We start from the raw sequence: 23,110 nt of genomic DNA, 5'->3' as shown, positions 1-23,110 counted from the left end.
GGATGATTCAGTCATGACAGGTGATTCAGTCATGCTGGGTGATTCAGTCATGCTGGGTGGTTCAGTCATGCTGGATGGTTGTGGTCATGCTTCGTGGTTTGGTCATGCTGTGTGGTTCAGTTATGCTGGGTAGTTCAGTCATGCTGGATGGTTGTGGTCATGCTTCGTGGTTTGGTCATGCTGTGTGGTTCAGTTATGCTTGGTGGTTTGGTCACACTTGGTGGCTTGGTCATGCTGGGTGGTTTGTTCATGTTACTTGGTTTGGTCGTGCTGGTTGCTTTGTCATGCTGGGTGGTTTGGCTATTATGTTGGGGGGTGTTTGGTCATGCTGGGTGGTTTTGTCATGCTACGTGGTTTGGTTATGTTGGGGGGTTTGGTCATGCTGGGTGGTTTTGTCATGCTGGGTGGTTTTGTCATGCTGGGTGGTTTTGTCATGCTGGGTGGTTTGGTTATGTTGGGGAGGTTTGGTTATCCTGGGTGGTTTTGTCATGCTGGGTGGTTTGGTTATGTTGGGGGGGGGTTGGTCATGCTGGGTGGTTTGGTTATGCCAGGTGGTTTGGTCATGCTGGGTGGTTGGTTATTATGTTGGGGGGGTTTGGTCATGCCGGGTGGTTTGGTTATGTTGGGGGGGTTTGGTCATGCTGGGTTGTTTGTTTATGCCAGGTGGTTTGGTCATGCTGTGTGGTTTTGGTTTTGGTTATATCAAATTTATGTCAGTATTTTCTATAACAATAAAACTGTTCAACGTTCTGTTAGGTATATTCATCTTCGCCCACTCTGTATATATGTACATGTACATATATCGATACTAATAAATGCCAGTGTGTGTGTGTGTGTGTGTGTGTGTGTGTGTGTGTGTGTGTGTGTGTGTGTGTGTGTGTGTGTGTGTGTCAGTGTGTGTGTCAGTGTGTGTGTCTCCTCCATAACTCAAAACCATGAAACCAAGCAGGCCAAAACTTTGCATGCATACCAAGAAAACACCAAGGAAGTGCATGACTGAAAATTAGGTGTTTGGGTTAATTGAAACACACCTTTTAAAGATAATTAACGGCCTTATTTAATTATATCTTTCATCAGGTACATTCTCGGCCACCTAACTCTATATGGGGTCTTAAGGCGTATCATTGGATACCTCGCTGGGGTCCTGAAGCCGCCATATGTTTTGGCCTCCTTAACCATGCCTTAACTTGGAACAGGCTGCAATTATTTCTTCATGATAAAGTTTTCTTTTTTCACTTTCCTCACTCATATAATCGAATGCCTTGATCGTCATATTGACAAATCGATGGATACATTGCAATGCTTATGCCAGCATTTGTGGCTTTATTTCTATTCTGCACATGCCATAAAAGTGAGAATGTCTCAAACTGAGCATAATTACAAAATTTAAACTCCAGAAATGAAATTAGCAGCAGTTTTGACTGCTAAAAACAAGTGTTCATTTGTCCAATTCAGACATATTTGACATTTTGAGCGTCTTCGAAAGGTGTGTGTTTAATATGACAGTTTGGTGATTGCTAATTGCGTAGTAAGTGAGCCGTTCCTTATGATCCATTTAATGGGAGTGCTTGCTTGAGTGCTTAAGCCACTTACCAAGCGCCCGGCAGTCGGTAGTGGTACAGCTTGTTTTTCCGATCTGGATGTATTGTCGGCAGTTGCTACAATGCACTTGGTACATAGGGGAACATTTGGATTTTAAAGGGACCTTCCTTGGGTGTGTGTGCATGCCCGCATTCTTAGTGGATGCAAAGTTTTATCCCGTATCGTATGAAGATGATGGGCTTTAGAAAGGTTATATGATTTCTCTTTGTGAGTTTCAAAGCAAAATTTATTCATGACTCAGACTCTCATCTTATGTATTATATATATATATATATATATATACATATATATATATATATATATATATATATATATATATATATATATATATATATATATATATATATATATATATATATATATATATATATATATATATATATATATATATATTGTTACGGATTTCAGAATCCGGTCTGATGAATGCATCCACACATCCAGGTTCTCAGAGTTATTTCCTTAAATGCATGTTCAGATTAGCCTCATCCCCATGTCTAATGGGATTTTAAATGTGATGCATTGAGAAGGGAAAAGAAAAGATCCCCTCTCTTATGGGAGGCTTTTTTCTTTACGACAGACACATTTACACAGCATTTCTTTCACGAGCTCTGAAGCCCGCCCTCATTTTTCCTCAGCAACATTCTTTCGCAAGCTCCGACACCCGCCTTTTTTTAGAGCGCATGGGTCGTCATGGTAACCATGCGCAAATGGGGTGGGGTGAGCTTTTGGCGGACTGCGCCCGAGGAGACAGCCCACAGATATAAAACGAATTGGAAGAAAGTGGAGGCGAGAGAAGTGAAAGGAAAGCGGAGACGAGGGAGATGAAAGAAAGCGGGGCAAAAGAAAGCCAGGGAGGGAGAAGAGAATGAGAAGTAAGCACGAGACGCGAGCAAGAAGCGGGTGTAAGCGCGCAAAAGAGGAGAAGAAAGTGAGTGTGTGGTGCGTGTGTGGGTGTCTGACCAGCACCAACAACGAGACAATTCATCCTTCCCAGTGCTTGGGCAAGCGAGCATGTGGTGCGCGTGTGGGTGTGAGCAGTACCAACGAGTGAGGCGCAGGTCAGTCACCGACGGACGGTGTGGGTCATTGGATGTCACCAGTTTCGTGAAGTGTGAGGAACTGCCCGTGTTGCAGCACCAGGGTCTAAACCAGCGACGGACGATCTTGGTGCCCCTCCAGATGTCGATTGGCATTCAAGGCTGTTCGCGAGAGGGTGCACAGCAAGGCTGGGTGCTGGCGACGGACGTGATGTGCACGCACACATTTCAAGACGTTTTCACTTCACGGATGACTACTCTGGTGAGCGAGACGATTCTATCCCCCTCCCCCCCTTGAATGATCTGTTGGGTACCTTTGTCTGTGTTTAGCTGTAAGTCAAGCCCCGATAAGCATCTGCTCTTTGTCTCTTTCCTGGCATTTTGATATATTTTGCTTTGAAATTTATTCATTTATTTACCTCAGAAAATAAAAAGATCTTATTATTTATTTATTTTATTATTCATAAATCATTTGTCGATTTCCAATCTGTCCGTGTTTGTCCTTTCCTTCCATTGGTCTAGCATTGTCTGAATCGAGATAGACTGGGAGGTAATTACCACAGATTTGACCAAAAATCGTTGGCACGCACCAGCGGTTAAAACGCTTGGCCGCCTTAATTAAAATCTAATCAGATAATATTGGTGCTTTGCCGGGGGTGCGCTATCCACGCAGGTAACCACGTGACCTTTAGTTAAACGGAATAATTAGACGGTGGACACTGGAACACGTGGTTGACTGGGTGGTGTTCGTGCTTCTAAAACAACCCACCGTACCACAACGTTAATTGTGAGTGGTGGCCCCAGGTCCGGCTCTACCGAGGACAACCGGGGATTAATCCCACTAAGTGACAAGCTGGTGTCTCGGTACCCATGGCCACAACAATATATGTGTGTATATATATATATATATATATATATATATATATATATATATATATATATATATATATATATATATATATATATATATATATGTATACAGCCAAAACGGTACACGATAGCCCAAAAATTTTATGGCCACCTTTCTCACCATTCGTCTGTGGCGTGCAGTCTCAAGTTTCGTTGAAATCGGGCTACAAATTTTTTTTATTAAAAAAATCAATTCCCGATTCAGTCAAGTTTTGGTATGACGATCCATAAAGCGAAAAAGACAAACCATGGAGCATGTGTTGATATACCTCGAGAATCCGGTTGGCAGAACGATGCCTCCTGAGGTTAATGCTCAAATTTTCTTCAAGTTAAAATTTGACTACTAAGGCCAAAGTCACATTTGGCACAGCGGCCGTAGGTCTACAAAATCTACGGCCATGAGCAATTATAGGGCGGCCGCAGTATTTCCACGGTCACACAATGTAGCAGTCACATATGTTTTTTTTTTGGGGGGGTAGCCAAACGGCGTATTTATAAGTAATGGAGACCGAAAACGTGGGGGTGCCGTACGGTCTTTGATTTGATGTCGCACGGTGACCTTAGGGCGTCCCTGCAGCGGCCATATAATATTTCAAGGCAGATGCAAGGTGCCCACAAGGCAACTGCAAGGCGACAGCAGGGGGACCCCAGGGGGCCCTAAGGCGAACGTGCGGCCAGACGGACTGTAACGAGTGGGGTTTTTTTACCAGTTCTTTTGTTTCGGCTTGTCGAATTGCTACGGCGAACGTAGAAATGAAAAAAAGTTATAACTCCATGCTATAATTCCACGGCGACCCCTACGGCCTGTAAAAGGTAGCCAAATGGCGTAGGGCCACCCTGAGGCCACCACAGAAACTGCGGCTGCCGCACGTTTCTGTCAATTCAGAGGGCGTACGGCCACCGTGTCCTTGCCGTAGAGCAAATGTGACTTAGGCCTAAATAATATTAAAATTTTGTGTTTTTTTTTTTCATCAACAGTTGTCACAACGGGATCCCAACGGGTTCACCGGTCGTCCAGTATATTATGTAACTCCCAATTTCCAAGCTGTTTGCCATATTGACGTGTTTTTTTAAATTACAGAGCCAATTATTTTTTCTTCCCATCACATGACGCTTGCCCAGCTGTTTAGAAAGATTAATGTTTATGCACATCTCCTTGAAACGTTTAGAGTGCAACATTTAAAACAAAAAATGGTTCATTGAAATTCCCCCCCCCAAAAAGGGTGAAAGATACTCAAGGTTTTTTGGATTGTATACAGTATGTACTGTAGTCAGTAATCACACTGACTGCAATCAGCCAATTCCCCCAAAATTGCTGAAATTGTCCAAGCACTAATGCAGTGTGTGTGTGTGTGTGTGTGTGTGTGTGTGTGTGTGTGTGTGTGTGTGTGTGTGTGTGTGTGTGTGTGTGTGTGTGTGTGTGTGTGTGTGTGTGTGTGTGTGTGTGTGTGTGTGTGTGTGTGTGCATAAAGCATAACATTTTCACTCTACTAACTACCACCCTCTACCTCTCTCTCTCTCTCTCTCTCTCTCTCTCTCTCTCTCTCTCTCTCTCTCTCTCTCTCTCTCTCTCTCTCTCTCTCTCTCTCTCTCTCTCTCTCTCTCTCTCTCTCTCTCTCTCTCTCTCTCTCTCTCTCTCTCTCTCTCTCTCTCTCTCTCTCTCTCTCTCTCTCTCTCTCTCTCTCTCTCTCTCTCTCTCTCTCTCTCTCTCTCTCCCTCCTTGTCCCATCCTCACTCCACCCCCTATTGCATTGCATCACCCTCCCACACCTCTCTCTCTATCTCTATCTCTCTCTATCTATCTGTCACCGGACGTGTCCGGGCAGTGTTTATGTCCATACAGGAGTTTGTGTCCGGATGGCTTTGCTATGAATGCATCTGGGTGGTATTTATCTCTGGATGCTTCCAGGCAGTGTTTGTCTCTGGACGGAGTTTGTCTCCGGATGTGTCCTAGCAGTGTTTGTCTCCAGGCGGTATGTTTTTATTCTGACTGGTAGAAAATAGATTTCAGACATTACTTTCTTTCCAACTTCACTGTTATTCTATGCAGAATCATTTTAATGAGGCACTATGAATCATAATTAATGCTCCACCACCCATCTGCCTTGCCTTCCCCCACCCCTCCTCACCCCCTGCCCCCAGTATTCCGGTTAGCTAAATGAAGGGTGGCACTTGCTAGTGTATACACACACACACACACACACACACACACACACACACACACACACACACACACACACACACACACACACACACACACACACACACACACACTCCTCTGCTCTTCTCGCTGAGATGAAGAAAGCTGCATAAAGCAACCATGAAAAGCGACATAAAGTAAGTCCTTTGCTGTTTCAAACCCTTCCCAGAGTTCCTCTACAGCTGTAAAGATGTTCACAAATAGCACTTGCATGAGCATCCCAGTGCTTCACACACCCTCAGCTGCCGGACCGGTTTCATCACTTGTTGGTGAATCTTCAGTGACAGTGCAGACGGAAACATGCACCACTGAGGCTCCCAAGCATGTACCACATGTAAATGTCAAAAGCAGTCAATAAACAAATTAAAAGCAAAGACCAACTCACATCTCTCACCAACGAATGGAGGGAATTACCAATTACTGTAGCTCTCACCTCTTCAATTGCCACAGGTGGCTGGGATTATATAAATAAATCGATTATATAAATAAATATTACAACTGGGCAGATCATTGATATCGAACAAAAACTATGTGGGACCCAACACAGAGCCCTGAGGAAAACCAGCATCAATATTATGGGCAGGGGACAACTGTCCCTCACATACCACAGAGATTTGGTGATTTACAAGGAAGTCAGAAATTGCAGCAACTTGTTAGCAATTTTCCATAAATGCCATCTGATTTTAGTTTGTGGATGAGCCCCTTGTGCCACATTTAGTCAAAAGCCTTTGAGATGTCGAGAGTGAACACCCTGGCTTCACCACGATGATCCAAAGCCCTATTCACATGTTCATTGATTTGCGCTAGAACATCACCAGTAGACTCAGAATGTTAGAAGCCATACTGGGCATCAGTTAGGAGTTTGTGGGTTTACAGACAACTCATGAGTTACAGATTGCTGGGGGATTCAAAGAGTTTGCTCATAATGGGTAGAAGGGTAATAGGCCGATAGTTGCAAGGATCTCATTTCTCACTGGAGCCTTTGATATTATTGGACTACAGAATTCTGCTTCCAGCTGAGTAGCAAACAGATTTTGATGGACAGGAGCTATACAATTTTTAGAGAACAGAAGATAGTTCAGGTGAACACATCTTTAAAGCACTTGCTTAGATTAGATCTGGTCCAGTAACTTTGAGATGTCAAGCCCTTGAATAATCTTAGCAACATTCCTGGGTGTGATAATGATAGTGGAAACACTGGTGTCAACATGAGAGGGACAAGTAGGCAAGGGTGTCCAAGTTCTTAAAGTGTAGAGTTTGCAGCAAAATGCTCAGAGAGGAGGTTGACTTTATCAATCGGAGAAGCAAGCACTTCAGGGCAATTGAAAAGGACAGGAATCGATGATTGATTACGGTTGAGAATGCTATTATCAATTCTCCAAAAATCTCTGGAATCTCGCCGTTGATTTTCAATGGAATCACAAATAGATTCTGCATCCTGTCGCTAAGCATTCTCCAATAATCGTTTACAATGATTTTGCAAGACAAAACAAGTGAAGCGCCTCACTCGAACCAACATGATGATACTGATTGAAAAAGAGCCCCTTGTGCTCAAAAAAAGGATGATACTCAATTAAAAGAGCCCAGCAGAAAGTGATGGTGGATAGCAGCAGCACAAGCAGGAATTAACCATGGTTGTGACGAGTGAGTGTGGTTTCACTTGTTCGATCCGAAAAGGGATATTGAGGTCCATACCCACATGGATCCACTCATTAGCTTCCTTTTCAGCTCCAGGTGCGTTGTGACAAAGGATTGAGTTCCAGTGAATGTCAGCAATAAAAAATGCAAGCCATGCCAGTCAGCATTGCTATATTGGAAGCCAGTTGGATAGGCATGATGAACAGCAGTTGATGGTGAGGAGGATGAAACCTGAACTTTGATTTTGACATAATCAGAGTTTTTTTTTGCAGTACAAACCCCAATATTCGATTACAAATATAGATCAAGAAGATATCTGTTATCAGTAACTCCATCAGGAAGTCGAGTAGGAGCTGAAATGATCTGAGTAAGGTCATGTGAAATGGCAAAGTTAAATGCACCAACAAGAGGAGCATCTGATGTGAGAGAGGACGACTCAAACTTTGTGATTATTTGGTTTGTTTGGGCATTTTGCTGTTGCCTTCCCATTGGTTAGTTGGGACAGGAATTTTGTATATTGTCCATGGTGCTGGTGATAACTCTTCTACTCCTCTCAAAAGACACCATGGGATCTTAATATCGGGAGACAGGATGTCTAGTTTGGTGCCCTTCGAATGGACGACACACACATTGATGAATAACCTTGCCTGTGAAACACCAGGGTGGGAGTTTATAGCTGTGTCAGGATTTCATCGTTCCTCCTTAAATTCCCTTTGATTCCTACTCAATAATAGTTTATCATGTTTCTAAACAAAACTGTGTGTGTGTGTGTGTGTGTGTGTGTGTGTGTGTGTGTGTGTGTGTATACTGTGTATATATATATATATATATATATATATATATATATATATATATATATATATATATATATATATGTATATATATGTATATATATGTATATATATATATATATATATATATATATGTATATATATGTATATATATGTATATATATATATATATATATATATATATATATATATATATATATATATATATATATATATATATATATATATATATATATATATATATATATATATATATATATATATATTCCTAACCACTCATTGACTGACTAACTAGTGATTGGTACCTTCCAGGTAGCGTAGAAAGCTGAAATGATGCATGCCAATAGACATCGAGGTGAATACACCGGGGAAAAAAATAATCACAGAACTATCGGAAAGCGTCCCAAAATTAAGATAGAAATAAATGAAGCGCATAACTCCTTGGTAGAGTGCATAACTTCACCACGCAATGCCTGATCCAATGGAACATATCGAGCCAAATTATATTTTGAAATAACATGCTATATATCGTTTTTTGCACCATTTCTCTCAATGGTGAAGAATCACTTTAAATATTAAATAATTCTCGTATCCGGATCCAGATTCAGATCTTCAACAAAATCGAATCAATTTTTCCTTGTTACACACCCAACCTGTCCATCAAGTTTCGTCCAAATCAGTCCACAACTTTTTAAGACAATGCAATATTTGAGTTTAGTCCGATCTCTCAATGGTGAAGAATCACTTAAAAAATTGGAGTAGTCGGATCCAGATATGAATCTTCACCAAAATCTTATTAGTTCGTCCTTGTCCCACACCCAAAATTTCCACAAAATTTCATCCAAACCTGTCCACAACTTTTTAAAATATCCTGCACTCAAATACACAAACAGATAAACAAGAAGACGTCGTGCAGATAAGATAAGAGCACGATACTTGCAAAATCCATCAAACAAATTTGACCTAAAAATAATTGGTGGTTGAATTCAATGACCAAATGTCCAACTTCTCTTCAAATTTCAAATAAATCAGATGAAAATTGACAGTTTTAGAAATTCGGCCCATGTTTGCCTTGGGCCGATGTTAACCTTTTGGTCCATATTTACCTGAGAAATAAATCACTAGTTGAATTCAGTGACCTGAAATATAAATCATCTTCAAATTTCAAGTGAATGGGATGAAAATTGAGGATTTTAGAAATCTCACCAAAATTCTTGACCTTTGGCCTATGTTGACCTATTGACCTCAAAAACAAGACTTCTTCCTTATGACAACCTCTACCATGTGGTGTAGTTTTGTGAAGATCGGTTTAAAATTGTGACCTGTTGGCAATAAACAGACAGGCAGACAAGCCGGTAGGTGGCGATGGGTCGCCGAGCATGGAAACGATAAGATATAGAGCAAAATGGATGTCATATAATCGATAGGGAATCACCTAAAGATTATGCATATCAAATCTCATCCAGTTCCATCGACTGATAACTACTCGGTATCCATTTGAATGAAAAGTACCGAAAATACAGTTTGAAATCAGAAATCCCCAAAGTTCGAGGGGGTGCTGTGGGTGAACAAAGATATAAATCGAAAATCCGGCTCGATCATTTGTACACAATGTATTCCAGACGATTAGTGTGAATTTTCATGACCATCCGACCATAACCCTAGGAGGAGTAGCATTTGGCGCGAAGGCACCTCCAGCTCTCGCATATTATCGATTTTTGCACCAATTGACCTTTGACCCCTGAACTAAGCAAAATCGGTCAATATCTCCTGAGGCAAAGTTGTAGTACTCATTGAGTACCATGAACCTGCAAAGTTTCATTCATATCGATGCACTCATCTAGTCGCTAGGGGGTCTTCAATTTTTGCGCATACCCTAATTGTAGGGGGCGCTGCGGGTAAAGTATTCCATATATCACAAAAATCGGAAGATATTTTATAGAGCATCACCTGTAGATCATTCGTGCCAAATTTCATAACCCTACGTGGGATAATGGCTTTCTGAATTGATTTCGCGTGAACGGTACCGATCTTGAAGGTTTTTCGGTTGTTGCTGGGGAACCAAAGCGTCCCTAGCAACCATCACAATTTCCAAAGCACAAGGTCATAAGATGTACCTAACACCCGAGTTTGGTCAAAATCCACCCACGTTTACTACCAATTATGCTGATGACAACGAACAAACATCCAAACAAACATCCAAACAAATAGACAGAATTACTGACAATAAGGTTCACCTATTTCGGCGACCCAACAGAATAACAAAATCGATTGACCAATATACAGTACTTGAAAAATCTTGGATTTTCCAAGTAACAAACAGACAGAGAGGGGTGAAAACATAACTTCCTTCCGCCTTCTGTGGCGGATGTAAAAATAAATGCAAATGAGTGACCTGATATTATGGGAAGCATGATAATTTTGTGTGTCAACGGACATCAAAGCCGATACACCAGAAAAAAAATCAGAACAGTCGGAAAGTGTCCATAAATGAAAATATAAATAAATGAAAATAAATAAATAAATGAAAAAACAAATGCAGGTGAGTGACCCGAGACAATGGGGAAGCATGGTTCATTATTCAGGGGCGTATCTGCGGAAACTGAAATTGCGCCCCTGTCCAAACATCTGACACCCATCTTTTAAATAACTTTGCCATCATATCAGCTCAAAAATACAACCCAAGCTCGTTAATCTTTTAATTAACAAATTATGGCACTACAAGAAAATTGCAACTGCACCTTCCTTGCTTTCACTGATGCAAATTGGTCTCTGATGTGCTTAAAGTCAGTTTTTTTCAGTTTCTTCTCTTTTAGTGTAGTAGAACGTAGAAAAATCGTGCAAATTATGATACAAGCATCAAATTTGGCATTTCTGTTCTGCAGGGCTTTCTGATAAAATCTGCCCGATTGGCCATTTTAAAATCCAAGATGGCGGCCATTTTTCAAGATGGCCGCCAAGTTAGCCTCCCGAAGTTGACTTTTTGCTTAGAAGTATTTGTAGTTGTCTGATTTGCATGATCTAAGTGTGGATTCCGATGTTTTCAAGCCTGCTGGAGTGGATTTTCCTGTTTTTAAAGCCCCCTGACGCATACTTTTTCTGATTTTGCACATTTGTTTATGATTTTCATACGTTTGCATGACTTAACATGTATGTAGTTGTAGCTACTTATGCATGGGGTGGAGCGGTGTAGTGTTAGAGGTAGTACCTTTGTTTCAGCAGTCAGCCACATCCTTTGGATGGACTACTGGCACTGGTCCTCATCACTGGCCCAACTCTCATCTATGGCTCCAAGAAGTTGCTCATGCACAGCATCGGCCACACCCTGGTAAACCGTGTTGGCTCGCGGGCTAAACTAGATGAGGGTAGCACACAGAAGGTCTCTGCGTGTGATGGAGTACATCTAGCTCCAAATTTTCGAAGTGCACGAAGTTGATGAAACAGATGTGCTGATTGAATCCAGGCCACTTACCAGTCCTTTAATCAACATTTCCAGTTCATCGCCAAGTAAGAATTTCTTGAAGGAGTGATTGTCGTGCACTACCAAGGCACATTGGTGACATAACTGCTGTGAAACTCAGCATGGGGTTCAGTGTCAGCTAAGTAGGAATTGTATGTTGGCATCATTGTTGGCATCATACGGCAACAACGAACTAGTGTCCCAAATGTTGCCTAATCAACCCCGGATCAGTTAGGCAGCCGCACCTGAATCGACAGGACGTGCCAGCATGGGAGAGCCGAGCCAAGCATAACAGGGTTTTAGTTATCTGGATGGTGTACAGATCGCACCGGACTTATGACACTGGATGAACGATCGGACTAGGTGTAGGGCAGATGCATAAACCTAGGTGTATCCCATACAGGAAAGTTTCCATTATACATGAACAGTGTGGTAAAAGGATAAACCCTCAACCCTGAACATCATACTGGCCATGGACGCGAAATCTACTGGTAAATCATGGAACAGTGTCTGGACCAAGTTTTGCCTATGTCAGGAGGTTAAGAAAGAAGATCTAAAGTCCTCCCAGGCCAATCCTGTCAAAAGAGGAGATGATGGGTATAGGAACTTGGCAAGGAATATTTCTCTGTTTCACTCACTCAATGCACTACCAATCAAGCTAGACCCTGCAAGACTTGACGAAGGTGGTGGAATAGAGGAAACCTTGAGACAAAACAAGGCACGATATCATGAGAGTTCCAGGCTTCTATTTAACAACACAAAGTTACACAGAGCTGAAAAAAGATCAATCCCTGCAGACACTGAGTGCCCAGAAATCTTTCTTTGAAAAGGTGAAAGCACTCTCTGCAGTAATGCAGGAGATGGGCAACCCATTCCAAGAAGAATCAGCCGACCTAATGGTACTAGACATGAAGAACATTGCAGACCCAACTCTAGCCGAAATGGTAGCTCCACATCACCAGCGGGGCAAAGACCAGTTCCATTCATTCTTGGAGGGGCTACAGAATGAAGGTGAATGTCCTTTCTATCATCCAATCAAGAAAAACATTGTTTCTTTCTTCAAACAAGAGCAAGCTGGGGGAAGTTCTAAGGAGAAAGTCCTGAGAGACGACTGACAGCTGTTCTCACGATTGTTAATCTCATGCCAGAACAGGCAGTGTGACTTGCAAGAATTCTTCAAGCATGAGAATCAGTCACACCCTGCATCTCTCAGTGACAGCGGCAAGCTTCATACATGTCAGAAGTCACAGCTGGCTGAAATTCTTGAAGCGCAAGTGAACAACCCAGACAAAGAACAAAGGGGAGATGCAGTCATCATTGATGGCTCAGCACTTATCAATGCCCTACCTCCACGCACTTCAAAGATATTTGATGACTGTGCTAAAGAAGACATCATCCCAAAGGTGGAATCCTATGGTGCCAGGTACGAGAGGGTGGACGTAGTGTTTGATGTGTACAAGAAGTCAAGTCTGAAGTCCTAGGCAAGGTCGAAAAGGCGGAAAGGAATCAGAAGAAGAGTGACAGGAACCAGTAAGACCCCAAATAACTGGAGAAACTTTCTTCAAGATGACAGCAACAAGACTGAGCTGTTTCACTTCCTTGCGGTAAAGATCTGTGAAGCACAGACGACAAGCACAGTCATTGTCACAAAAGGAGACGATGCCATAAGCAACACAAGGAAGTCACTGGATGCTGTGTCTCCATGTTGTCATGAAGAAGCTGACACTCGAATATTTATACACGCCAGGGATGCAACGACGGATGGTAGCAAGTCCATTTTCATTAAGGCTAATGACACGGACGTACTATTCATAGCAATATCTGTACTGCCATCCTTACAGGAACTAGGTCTTGAGAACATGTGGATTGCCTTTGGCCAAGGAGCCAAGGCCCGATGGATTCCAGTCCATGAGGTAGTTTCTGCAATAGGGCCTGAGAAAGCTCGAGGGATCCCATACTTCCATGCGTTCACTGGATGTGACGTCATGTCTGCCTTCCGCAGTAAAGGGAAGAAAACTGCATGGCAGACTTTGAACATCTTTGATGATGTTTCTGAAACATTCACCCATCTCAGCCAGCATCCAACATTGATTCGTGATCTTGACCTGCAGAGGCTGGAGAGATTCGTTGTCCTCATGTATGACAGATCAAGCGCAACCACTGGTGTGGACGGAGCAAGACTGGATCTCTTTGCCCGCAAACAGAGGCCGTACAACTCAATTCCACCAATACAGGCAGCCCTCAGAGAACATGCAAAGCGTGCGGCCTATGGACACAGAAAGGAGAGACGTGGCAGATATGTTGGACAACACTACCCCCTATTGCAGCCAGATGTCAGGAACTGACCAAGTGTTCCTGTAAGAAAGGTTGCAACTGGAGATGCAAGTGCTTTCAGTCAGGGCTCCCCTGCACAGCACTCTGCAGCTGCAAATGTGGACAGTGGCAGCTGGAGGAACATTCGCATGGTATGCATAACTTTGAACATTTACTAGCCAGGGCTCGGTTGCAGAAAGGCCTTAGCTTCATTTGACAATCATTAAAGTGGTGCAAAATCAGAAAAAGTGTGTGTCAGGGGGCTTTAAAAGCAGGAAAATCCACTCCAGCAGGCTTGAAAACATGGGAATCCACACCTAGATCATGCAAATCGGACAACTACAAATACTTCTCAGCAAAAAGTCAACTTCGGGAGGCTAACTTGGCGGCCATCTTGAAAAATGGCCGCCATCTTGGATTTTTATATGGCCAATCAGGCAGATTTGATTAGAATCCCCTGGAGAACAAATGTGCCAAATTTGATGCTTGTATCATCATTTGCACAATTCCTCTCAAAAATTGCTGTTATCTGCCCCACTATTCTACACTCAGCAGAGCAAGACCACAGAGTCTGCCTTGACCCATGGAGGCTCTCAAATACGGAAGTATTCGTTTCAACTTGCTGAGTGATCTCTCACAGCTGGCGATGGAAACTGCGATGGTGAGCATTATCTGAATAGCAATGCGAAGATCGGGGAAGACGCTCTCATCTCCATACTGAACAATAAATTCGAGAAGCTCTTCAGGTGTTGATATTTTCATGTTGGCCTGATTTGATAGAAACATTCTGAAATCCGAAATTTCTTCATATAGCTGCTGTCCATCAACATCAGAGCTGTACAATTCGCCAACATTTTTGCACTTCTTCTTTAGGTCGTTACTGTTGGCACCGTAACACAGTCCCTCGACATCGAGAAGGAACCCAAACTTGGCGTCAGTGTCGTGCAAACGAGCGAACCTTTCGTCCGTTTCTCTGTGACGACGGTCGAGTGTTCCCTTCATGACTTTCCATTTCCTTCTTGACTGGTAACCCAGCGTCTCTCGAGTTCTCATCGGCCATTCGTTTCTTTCGTCTCTGACGTCTTTCAACTTCATTATTCCATTCTTGACAGAGACCCGAGTCCTGCTCAGTGGCGCCCCCATTCAAGTGGCGCCCAGGGCATTGCCGTACCTGCCATACCTTCGGTACGCCATGTCATTATTGCTTAATTTGTGTCACTTTCAAGGCAACATGGGCCATTCTCTCACACATCCTCCTTTTTTCCATTCCACACACTCCGAGTCGAGCAAAAAATGCATCGAAGGAATTCCCAACATACCCTCTACTCCCCAACTCAAACGGCTGACAAGAAACTCGCCAACTCTTCTCCCGACACTCCGCTTCCAGCAAAACATACTTTCCTCTCTTCCTCTCGTGAACCTCCTCCATATTCTCTTCCCAAGTTACTGGCAATTCCTCAAAGATGAAATGCCTTGTTCTACCTCACCAGATTACAATGTCAGGCCGCAACCTTGTTACACAGATCTCCTCTCGGAATACCATTTGTGGCTTTAGGTCTAGCACCACCTGCCAATCACATGCATTTGCCAGACCTCTTGCCTTCCACCTCTTACCATCTGGCCCACTTTCACAAACAACACCTCTCTCTCACATAGCCCTTCTCTTTCTGCTCTCCCCTCTTTCTCGATATTATCACTTCTTGTTGCACCATCGCCACTTACACCGCCAGCACTTGATCGTACCGCCATCTGCATCTCCCTGTTGTCCAGTGCTGCATTATTCCCTGACCTATACACCAAGAGCAGCTCTCCTCCTGCAACAACGCCCACATCTTCAAGTTTGCTGGTGATGGAAGCACATAATGCATTGTCCGCAACAGGAAATTCAACAGTATTGGCTCCATCCTCCAAATCTCTTGCCATTTAAACATCTTCAACTGCATACCCTCCCCACCGAGTCCAAGCACCTTGCTGTACCTGTCGGATTGACTTCACTTATCTCCTCTCCTCCTCCTTTCTTCTCATCTCCCTCTCCAACATATTCCTCTTTTCTTTCACACACGCCTTTCCCCATAGATCATGCTCCATCGACCCCAAACCATACTTCCTGTGCTGCATCATTCCCATCACCTTCTCCTGTTGCAACTCGAATCCCATACAATCATTCACTCCTGCACCCTCACCACCTTATCAGTTATCGATGTTAAGGAAAACCAGTTTTCCACACTGCCAATAAGAAAGCAATATTCGTCAAACAGCGTGGCACTCCCAACCACCTCCTCACAAGACCCCTCACCAAAACCTCCATCCTCTCTACATGTCAAATTGCAATATCATACACCATCAATGGCCACAATACTCATGTCATTAATTCAAACTTCAAGCACCATATTTTCAACTTTCCTGGCAAACCACAACCATCAATCCTCCTCAAACCTCTCAGTAACTTGCTCCATACCTCCTCCACCCTTCCCACATCATTCAACTCCACCGTATACCATCTTCCCAAGTTCTTCACGGGGGGGGGGGCGTCTGCCAATGATGGAACCACCTCTACTCCCAGCTCAAACCTGTGAACGTGATCCACCACTACACCATATATACATACAATGTACTGTATACACATACAAACACAGTCGGCATTGCCCGTATGTGGGGCATCAACTATATTTACTTATTTGGAAATCATGTAGTTCACTTAACAACACATGCACAGTTTTGTGAAATTTCAATGCCTTACAAGATGCCCTTATTACACAGCCGAGTAACATCAATAACCTATTATTGTAAAAAATAATACTTTGCTTTGTATTTTTCTCTTCTCTCATGCCAAGAAACAAAGAAAGGTGTAAAATATCAAATTCGTTTTTCAACATTTTTCGGTGTTGTTTATCACAGAGCAAAGTGCTGCTCATCCAACACAAGTATGAGTTTGTTATTTATGTATCTGACTTTAGCTTTGCAACATTCAAAAATGGCTTTTATAGTCGAAGATCAAGTGTAAACTTTTCAACGAAATACTCTTTTTCTGACTCTGTTGTTCCGATGGCTTGATTGTTGAGTGGATTGACTCATGAAAACATCTCTTCCTTTGGAAGAGGTAAGAAGATGTGTTCGTTCAGCATTGTTTGATTATTCCTTGACTGGTTGGCCTGTCATCCTTCCGAGGTCGGCAAAATGAGTGCCAGCTTGCTGGTATCTTGTGTCGGAGTGACAACCTGTCCAGGATTGTGCGCACTAGCCAAGGAGACTGCTTAAGCAGCACCAACGCTCTGCACAGAGTATGGTCCCAATCTCCTTCTCCTCCTTGACTGGTAGGTGTTAAAATACCATTTATAATTACATACCCTTTGGGTCCAATGATATTCCTTGAGGATCAGAAATCAATGACAAATGACAACTTTGTCCACACCTATTTCTTTAATGAAGAATCTTTCCTAAGTATAGGGCTCAAGAGCAGAGCAGTTCAGCATCATGTAAAATAAAGGGCCGACATTCCAAAAATTGGGTACGACACAGGTAGCAGAGTTATTCAATCACTCGTCTAACTTGGATTCAAAGGGAATGCTAAAAATTTTTTTGTATATATTACGGAAAACTCGTCTGATGGAGGAGCTCCATTGGTGAGCTGTGTTTCAAAAACGAAAGAATTGTCATTGTCGTTAGCATGATAGACCGTGAAGCCATTGTGGTGAGCACAATACACAGCAAAGTCATTGTGGTGAGCAGAGCGAATTTCAGTTTAACAGCCCCTGCGACATTCGAGCAGTAGAGTTCCCTCCCCCCCCCCAACCACCAACCTTGAAAAGTGGTGGGCAGAGATAAAAAAAAGGAAAAAGAAAAAAAAGAGCATTACTGTGTAAGCATCTATAAACATTTCACGACAACACTTTCTTTAAACTGAAGATAAAATAAAAGTAAAAATATTATAAACTAGAAGAGCACTCAGTCGAGCACACACCTCCACTAAGCTGATTAGTTTATGTTTAATCGGCTTCTTTAATAATCGGATGTGGACCTGAACTAAAATTTAATCAGCTTGTTCTTGTCACCTAACCAAATCATCTTCCAAGTTTCGTCCGAATCCGTCCATAACGTTTTAAATATCGTGCTATGTATCGTAAAAGCCCTAAAATCTCAATATTGAAAACTCACTTAAAACTTCTCGGATCTGTATTTAGATCTTCACCAAAATCGAAACAATTCTTCTTTGTTACATCCCCAACCTGCCCACTAAGTTTCGCCCGAATCCGTCCACAACTTTTTGAGATATTGTGTTATATATCGTTTGAGGCCAATCACTCAACGGTGAAAAAAATCACTTTAAAAATTCTCGGCTCTTGATCCGGACACGGATCTTCACCAAAATTGATTCAATTCGTCCTTGTCACACACCCAATCTGTCCATCAAATTTTGTTTGAATCGATCCATAACTTTTTTGAGATATCATGTTCACAGACAAATAAACAGAGAAGATGTGAAAACATAACCTCCATCCACCTTTGGCGGCATTGGTAAAAATACAAACAATAACCACACCCTGTGATGCCACGTTAAATGTCGGGAAACTTTTAGTATTATTTTATTTTTTAAATTTTCATGTGATTTATTGTACATTTGTCTATTTCCATTTCCTCAAACAGTATAAAATACAAAACGTGTATTTCTCTTCAAAAATTTGCTTCTAAATACATTTATTTGAAATCGTGAAACAACATGAAAACTTTTAGGAGTCAAATTAAGCCCGATATGTGTCGCCATCAATCAACTTAACTGTGTATCCTCGAGTTAATACAATGAATGTAACTTTGCATTTGTAGGCAATTTCACCTTAAATATCCCACAATGCCATGCTGGGTTCAATCAATCTCTTACCATGCAATGCATTTACACAGTTAATACAATTTATTGGCATGTGTGAACCCCATTCAATCTTTGTAAACCCGTAAACTGGACCTACCACTCGCTGTATGTCGTGTGAATACAAGGATCGGGTGAAACGGTTTCGATCATCGTTCCAACACATAGTACAGAGACATGACAGAAGTAAATAGACACCAGAAATTTATTCATTTCCTCTGTATAACGCAGTTTTGCTTAGTGATTTATACTAATATTCGACTAACAATTTGCAGTAACGAGTTCCTGGGTCTTGTACGACAATTAACTATGCTTCACTCTTAGGGAGCACACAACCTTTGCGATTTTCAAAGAGGAGGAATTCTTTGCCATTCGGAAGGTGGATTCAGCCAGCGTCAGATAGCTCAGAACCTTGGCATTCCACTTCCTACGGTCAATCGGGTGATTGTACAATCCACCAGCGAAGGTAAGGAATCCTCAGCTTCCCATTCTGGTCGATCTGGACCCTCTGAAAGATGTCTTCAAGCTGTCAAGCGGTCCATTAAGAAAACTCGACATTGCAAGGCAGCAGATGTTGCAGAGGAGGTCCAAGTTAGCTCAAGAACTGCCATGCAGTACCTTCATCAACTGGGCTACGATGGGAGAGCAGCTCGGAGAAAACCTCTTCTTAGACCAGCCAACATTCAAAGGAGAAAGAAGTGGGCTGATGAGATGGCCAACAAACCCTTGGAGTTTTGGCAAACTGTCATTTTTTCAAAACGAGTCCCAATTTACTCAATTTTCTGATGGTGGACGTGTATGGGTCTGGAGACTTCCCAGTCAATAGTTATCTTTGAACCGATTGCAGCCAACTGTCAAACACGGTTGTTTTTCAGTGATGGTGTGGGGATCAATCTGGAGCACTGATCGGTCAGAACTTGTGGAGTGTCTTGGCAAAATCAACTCTACGATATACATTTCTATCCTTGAGGATGGACTTCTCCCTGTCTTCTCCACTGGTCATATGGTCAAAAACAACACTGTTCATGGAAGATGGAGCTCCATGCAATATTGCAAAAAAGACCAAAGAATGGCAGGACAGAAATGGGATCAAGTGACTTCCATGGCCAAGTCAGTCTCCTGACATGAATCCCATCGAACACTTCTGGGCCATATTGGATCGAGCTGTGTGGGAAAAAGTCCAGGAAACCAACATCACGGGCAGAATTGCTCAAGCTTTTCCATGAAGCCTGGGCAGAAATCCCACAAGAGAAAGTTTCAGGAACTCGTTAGTTCTATGCCTGAAAGAGTAAAAGCATTGAAATCTGCAAATAGCAAGTGTACTACAAAATACTCGTGTATGAATTAAAATGGATCAAATATACTTTAATTGTTCAAGAAATAAATAATTTTAAAATCATGGTGTCGATTTACTTCTGTCATGTCTGTGTATATTCATGTAAATGTAGAACAAGGTATTTACCCCTTGCATGCAAAGCGAAATGCAGGGTTAAGCAATTGGTTCACCTCTGTCTGTCTGTTTTTCCATCCACAAATATCAGTTTATGATCCATGAACAACGTTATTTTAATTGAATGTTATATTTTAAACACGAATCGGAAAACAAACCTGTAGTTCAGCAGTACTTTGTCTCTGAATTTGTCCCGTTCACACATGTGCAGAGAGGAGAGAAATTTTTTATTTTTTCAGTACTCTGTCTGCTTGTCTGGCAGTCAAACAAAATTGAACATCATTCCAAACAGGAAGCTTAGTTTTTAAGGGTGTCAAAAAGGACACAGACAAGAAGTATGCATAACTCATGTAATGTGTTAGATAAGGTGGTGTAAAAGACACTGCATCAACAGGGTATACTTCAAAAAAAAATTTATGACCTTTAAAATATTTATTTTATTTCAATAGAATTATTTACTTGAACACCGTTGAACACAAATCCTATTCTTGGCACTTTCAAAACCCTTCCATTTCACAGTACTTGGAAAAATATTCCAGCATTTTACATCATCACGACCAATCAAATTTTCTGCTCGCAGACCCCGCCCACCTATGTCCTTCTTTCTCAAGACAGTACGGTGTCAGGTGTTCTATGAACTCTAGTTTATTCTATTTTTATTAAATCGCACATAATTGATATGTTTGTGTAAATTGTGGCCTTCCATTTTTGCAAGCTGTAGCCTCCTAATGCCATGCTCAACCATGTTGTGCATGATGTACAGGTAATCCTAATTATGTGGGCCTGTGAAGCAGGCTGTTCCTTCAACTCGCATTTTCATCTTCGGGTGAAGTTTTCCAGGCTGGATTTCAAAAAGGAGTGTGCCATTGTGTGCTGGTGCACTGGCCAAATGTCAGATTACTGTTGTGGATTGCTGCTAAGGCTGGGCACAAATCTGGATGTGAAGCAACGCCAATGTATCACATATGTAATTAGTAGATGGTTCGAGATATTTTTCGTTCGTGATCTAGGCTTTCATAATAATATATGTTTCCTCTTTCTCATTTTGAGTGTTTTTCTACAGGAAACAATCCTCTAAAATTTCCTTGAATCGCCTCAAAAGAGCACGCATCTAGTCCCAAATGGATCTAAATTGGAGTAGGTCGAAGAGAAATGAGCAATCGCATTTGATCGAATGATGTGTTTGTACATCACGTCGTTGACCAACAAGACGAGGAAAGTGGGTGTTTTTCCCAAATGATGTTAAGCTCCCTACACTCCCCGCCCCATCCCTCTCCCTTCCACAGATCTAATGTGTCTGTTCCCCACTGTTTTGTCCTTCCCACTCCCGCCCCTCTTGTCTCATGCCCTCCTTGCTGTGCGTTGTGTGTTAGCTCTCACACGAGCCTCGACAAGGTATACAACAAAAAAAACAAGCTACATGATTCAGAGGGAAGCCTTGGTACTAGGGGTAGAAGAGGATTACACACGAGTTCTTAATGCTGTGAAGTGAAGCTCTGTAAGGATCTTCCTTCAGCAGGACCAGCATCATGATGGCCTATTCCTCTCATTGCAGGCAGCATGTAGGCCTCACACTCCTGTAATCTATTTCCTGTAGTCATGCCCATCCTGCACTGTTAGCTCCTTGTCTCTCCTGACCTTTCCCAGGTCATATGAAATCAGTAATCCGTTCCTTGTTAACCTCCCCATTATTTCACTACATATTAATTTCTATTTTTGATTGCACAACTGCATATGTGCCTGAGCCTCTACTTTTTAATCTCGTCCTTCCAGTCATTCACATTGTGGGCCCTCATGCACACTCGAGATCTATTATATCCTCGCTGCCCCTCTTACCTTTGTCTTCCTGCAACCTTATGTACTGGTGTTGTATTGTCTGTTCGTCCCTGGTCTACCCACCTGTCTTGATCTCGACGTCAGTTTTGTGATCTTCCATCCTAAGTGACTCAGCTCTTTAACCTTTAGATTGAGTTTATACCCGAGCAGTGCATGATGCTGCGATCACAGGTTCACAAAGGTATTTGCTTGTGAGTCATGAAGAAGAAACGAATTTGGAATACTGTCCAGTATTTGTAAATTTGAAATTCCTGTCTGACGTGACATTACTCCTTTACAGTGTGTTGGTTCTGCCGAAGCAGTTTCTAGGCCAGGGTCATGCTGTGCAAGTTGAAATCCCACTCCCAGCAGTAGTTTGGGCAGGGATGGCTTGGAATTTGTTCAGGGTGTCAGGATAGCTTGCTTATTCTTCGGGAAGGACACCGTGGGGTCTTTAAAGACCACCAACTAATGCCAGCAGACGGGGCACCCCGTTTAACATTTATCCGAGGGAAATAAACACATTAATGAAGCTCCTGTTTATGAAACACCGGGTTGGGAGTTTATAGCTGGGTTTCACAAATAAGACATTGGTTGTGGGTGCTCTTACAAAAACACTCCCCCTGCTCGAGATTCGTACCCAGGATAGACAGCTTAGAGGTGAGGGTGCATAATTATACGGCCTAGGCCATCCTGCCAGTCCAAATTAAATTTATAATGTTGGAATTCAAATCACAGGAAAAAGCAACGTGTGCATTGTCAAACCGTTCACGCTCCCAATGCCATTCGAGTCAATCGCACTCTTAAAAACCTCCTTTTGTTCTCACCAGGCTCCTTGTCAGGTACATTGTTATTGTCAACTGCAGGCCATTTTTATGCATTGCACTGCAATGGATCAATACATGAAATAACGACAAAGACAAAACATTGGCCTCAAATGCGATGGCCATTCAGGTGGCAGACCGATAATCATGGCTTCTCCTGCGATCTGTTCAAGAGGCAGGAATGAATAAGCAGATATCCACAAATGGTCC

At 42.3% G+C, this 23,110-nt stretch overlaps 1 long non-coding RNA gene across 2 annotated transcripts in view; it reads left to right on the top strand.

The window, feature by feature from the left end:
* Positions 1–2,040: 2,040 nt before the first annotated feature.
* The window catches only part of LOC147012873 (uncharacterized), a 107,421-nt gene continuing 86,351 nt past the window's right edge, over positions 2,041–23,110 (top strand). The window contains exons 1-2 of one of the 2 annotated variants that reach the window (XR_015051099.1): positions 2,041–2,660; positions 2,782–2,901. This is a non-coding gene — a long non-coding RNA (uncharacterized LOC147012873). Of the gene's footprint in view, positions 2,902–23,110 lie in introns of both variants that reach the window. The other variant, XR_015051098.1, reaches the window with a different exon arrangement.

This window comes from Eptatretus burgeri, chromosome 14 (genome assembly GCF_056783735.1).
Source record: "Eptatretus burgeri isolate ZD-2024b chromosome 14, Ebu_testis_v1, whole genome shotgun sequence".
In the NCBI taxonomy this organism is placed as follows: Eukaryota; Metazoa; Chordata; class Myxini; order Myxiniformes; family Myxinidae; genus Eptatretus; species Eptatretus burgeri.
Note: the sequence above shows the minus strand (reverse complement) of the source record. Positions and strands in the feature narration are given on the sequence as shown.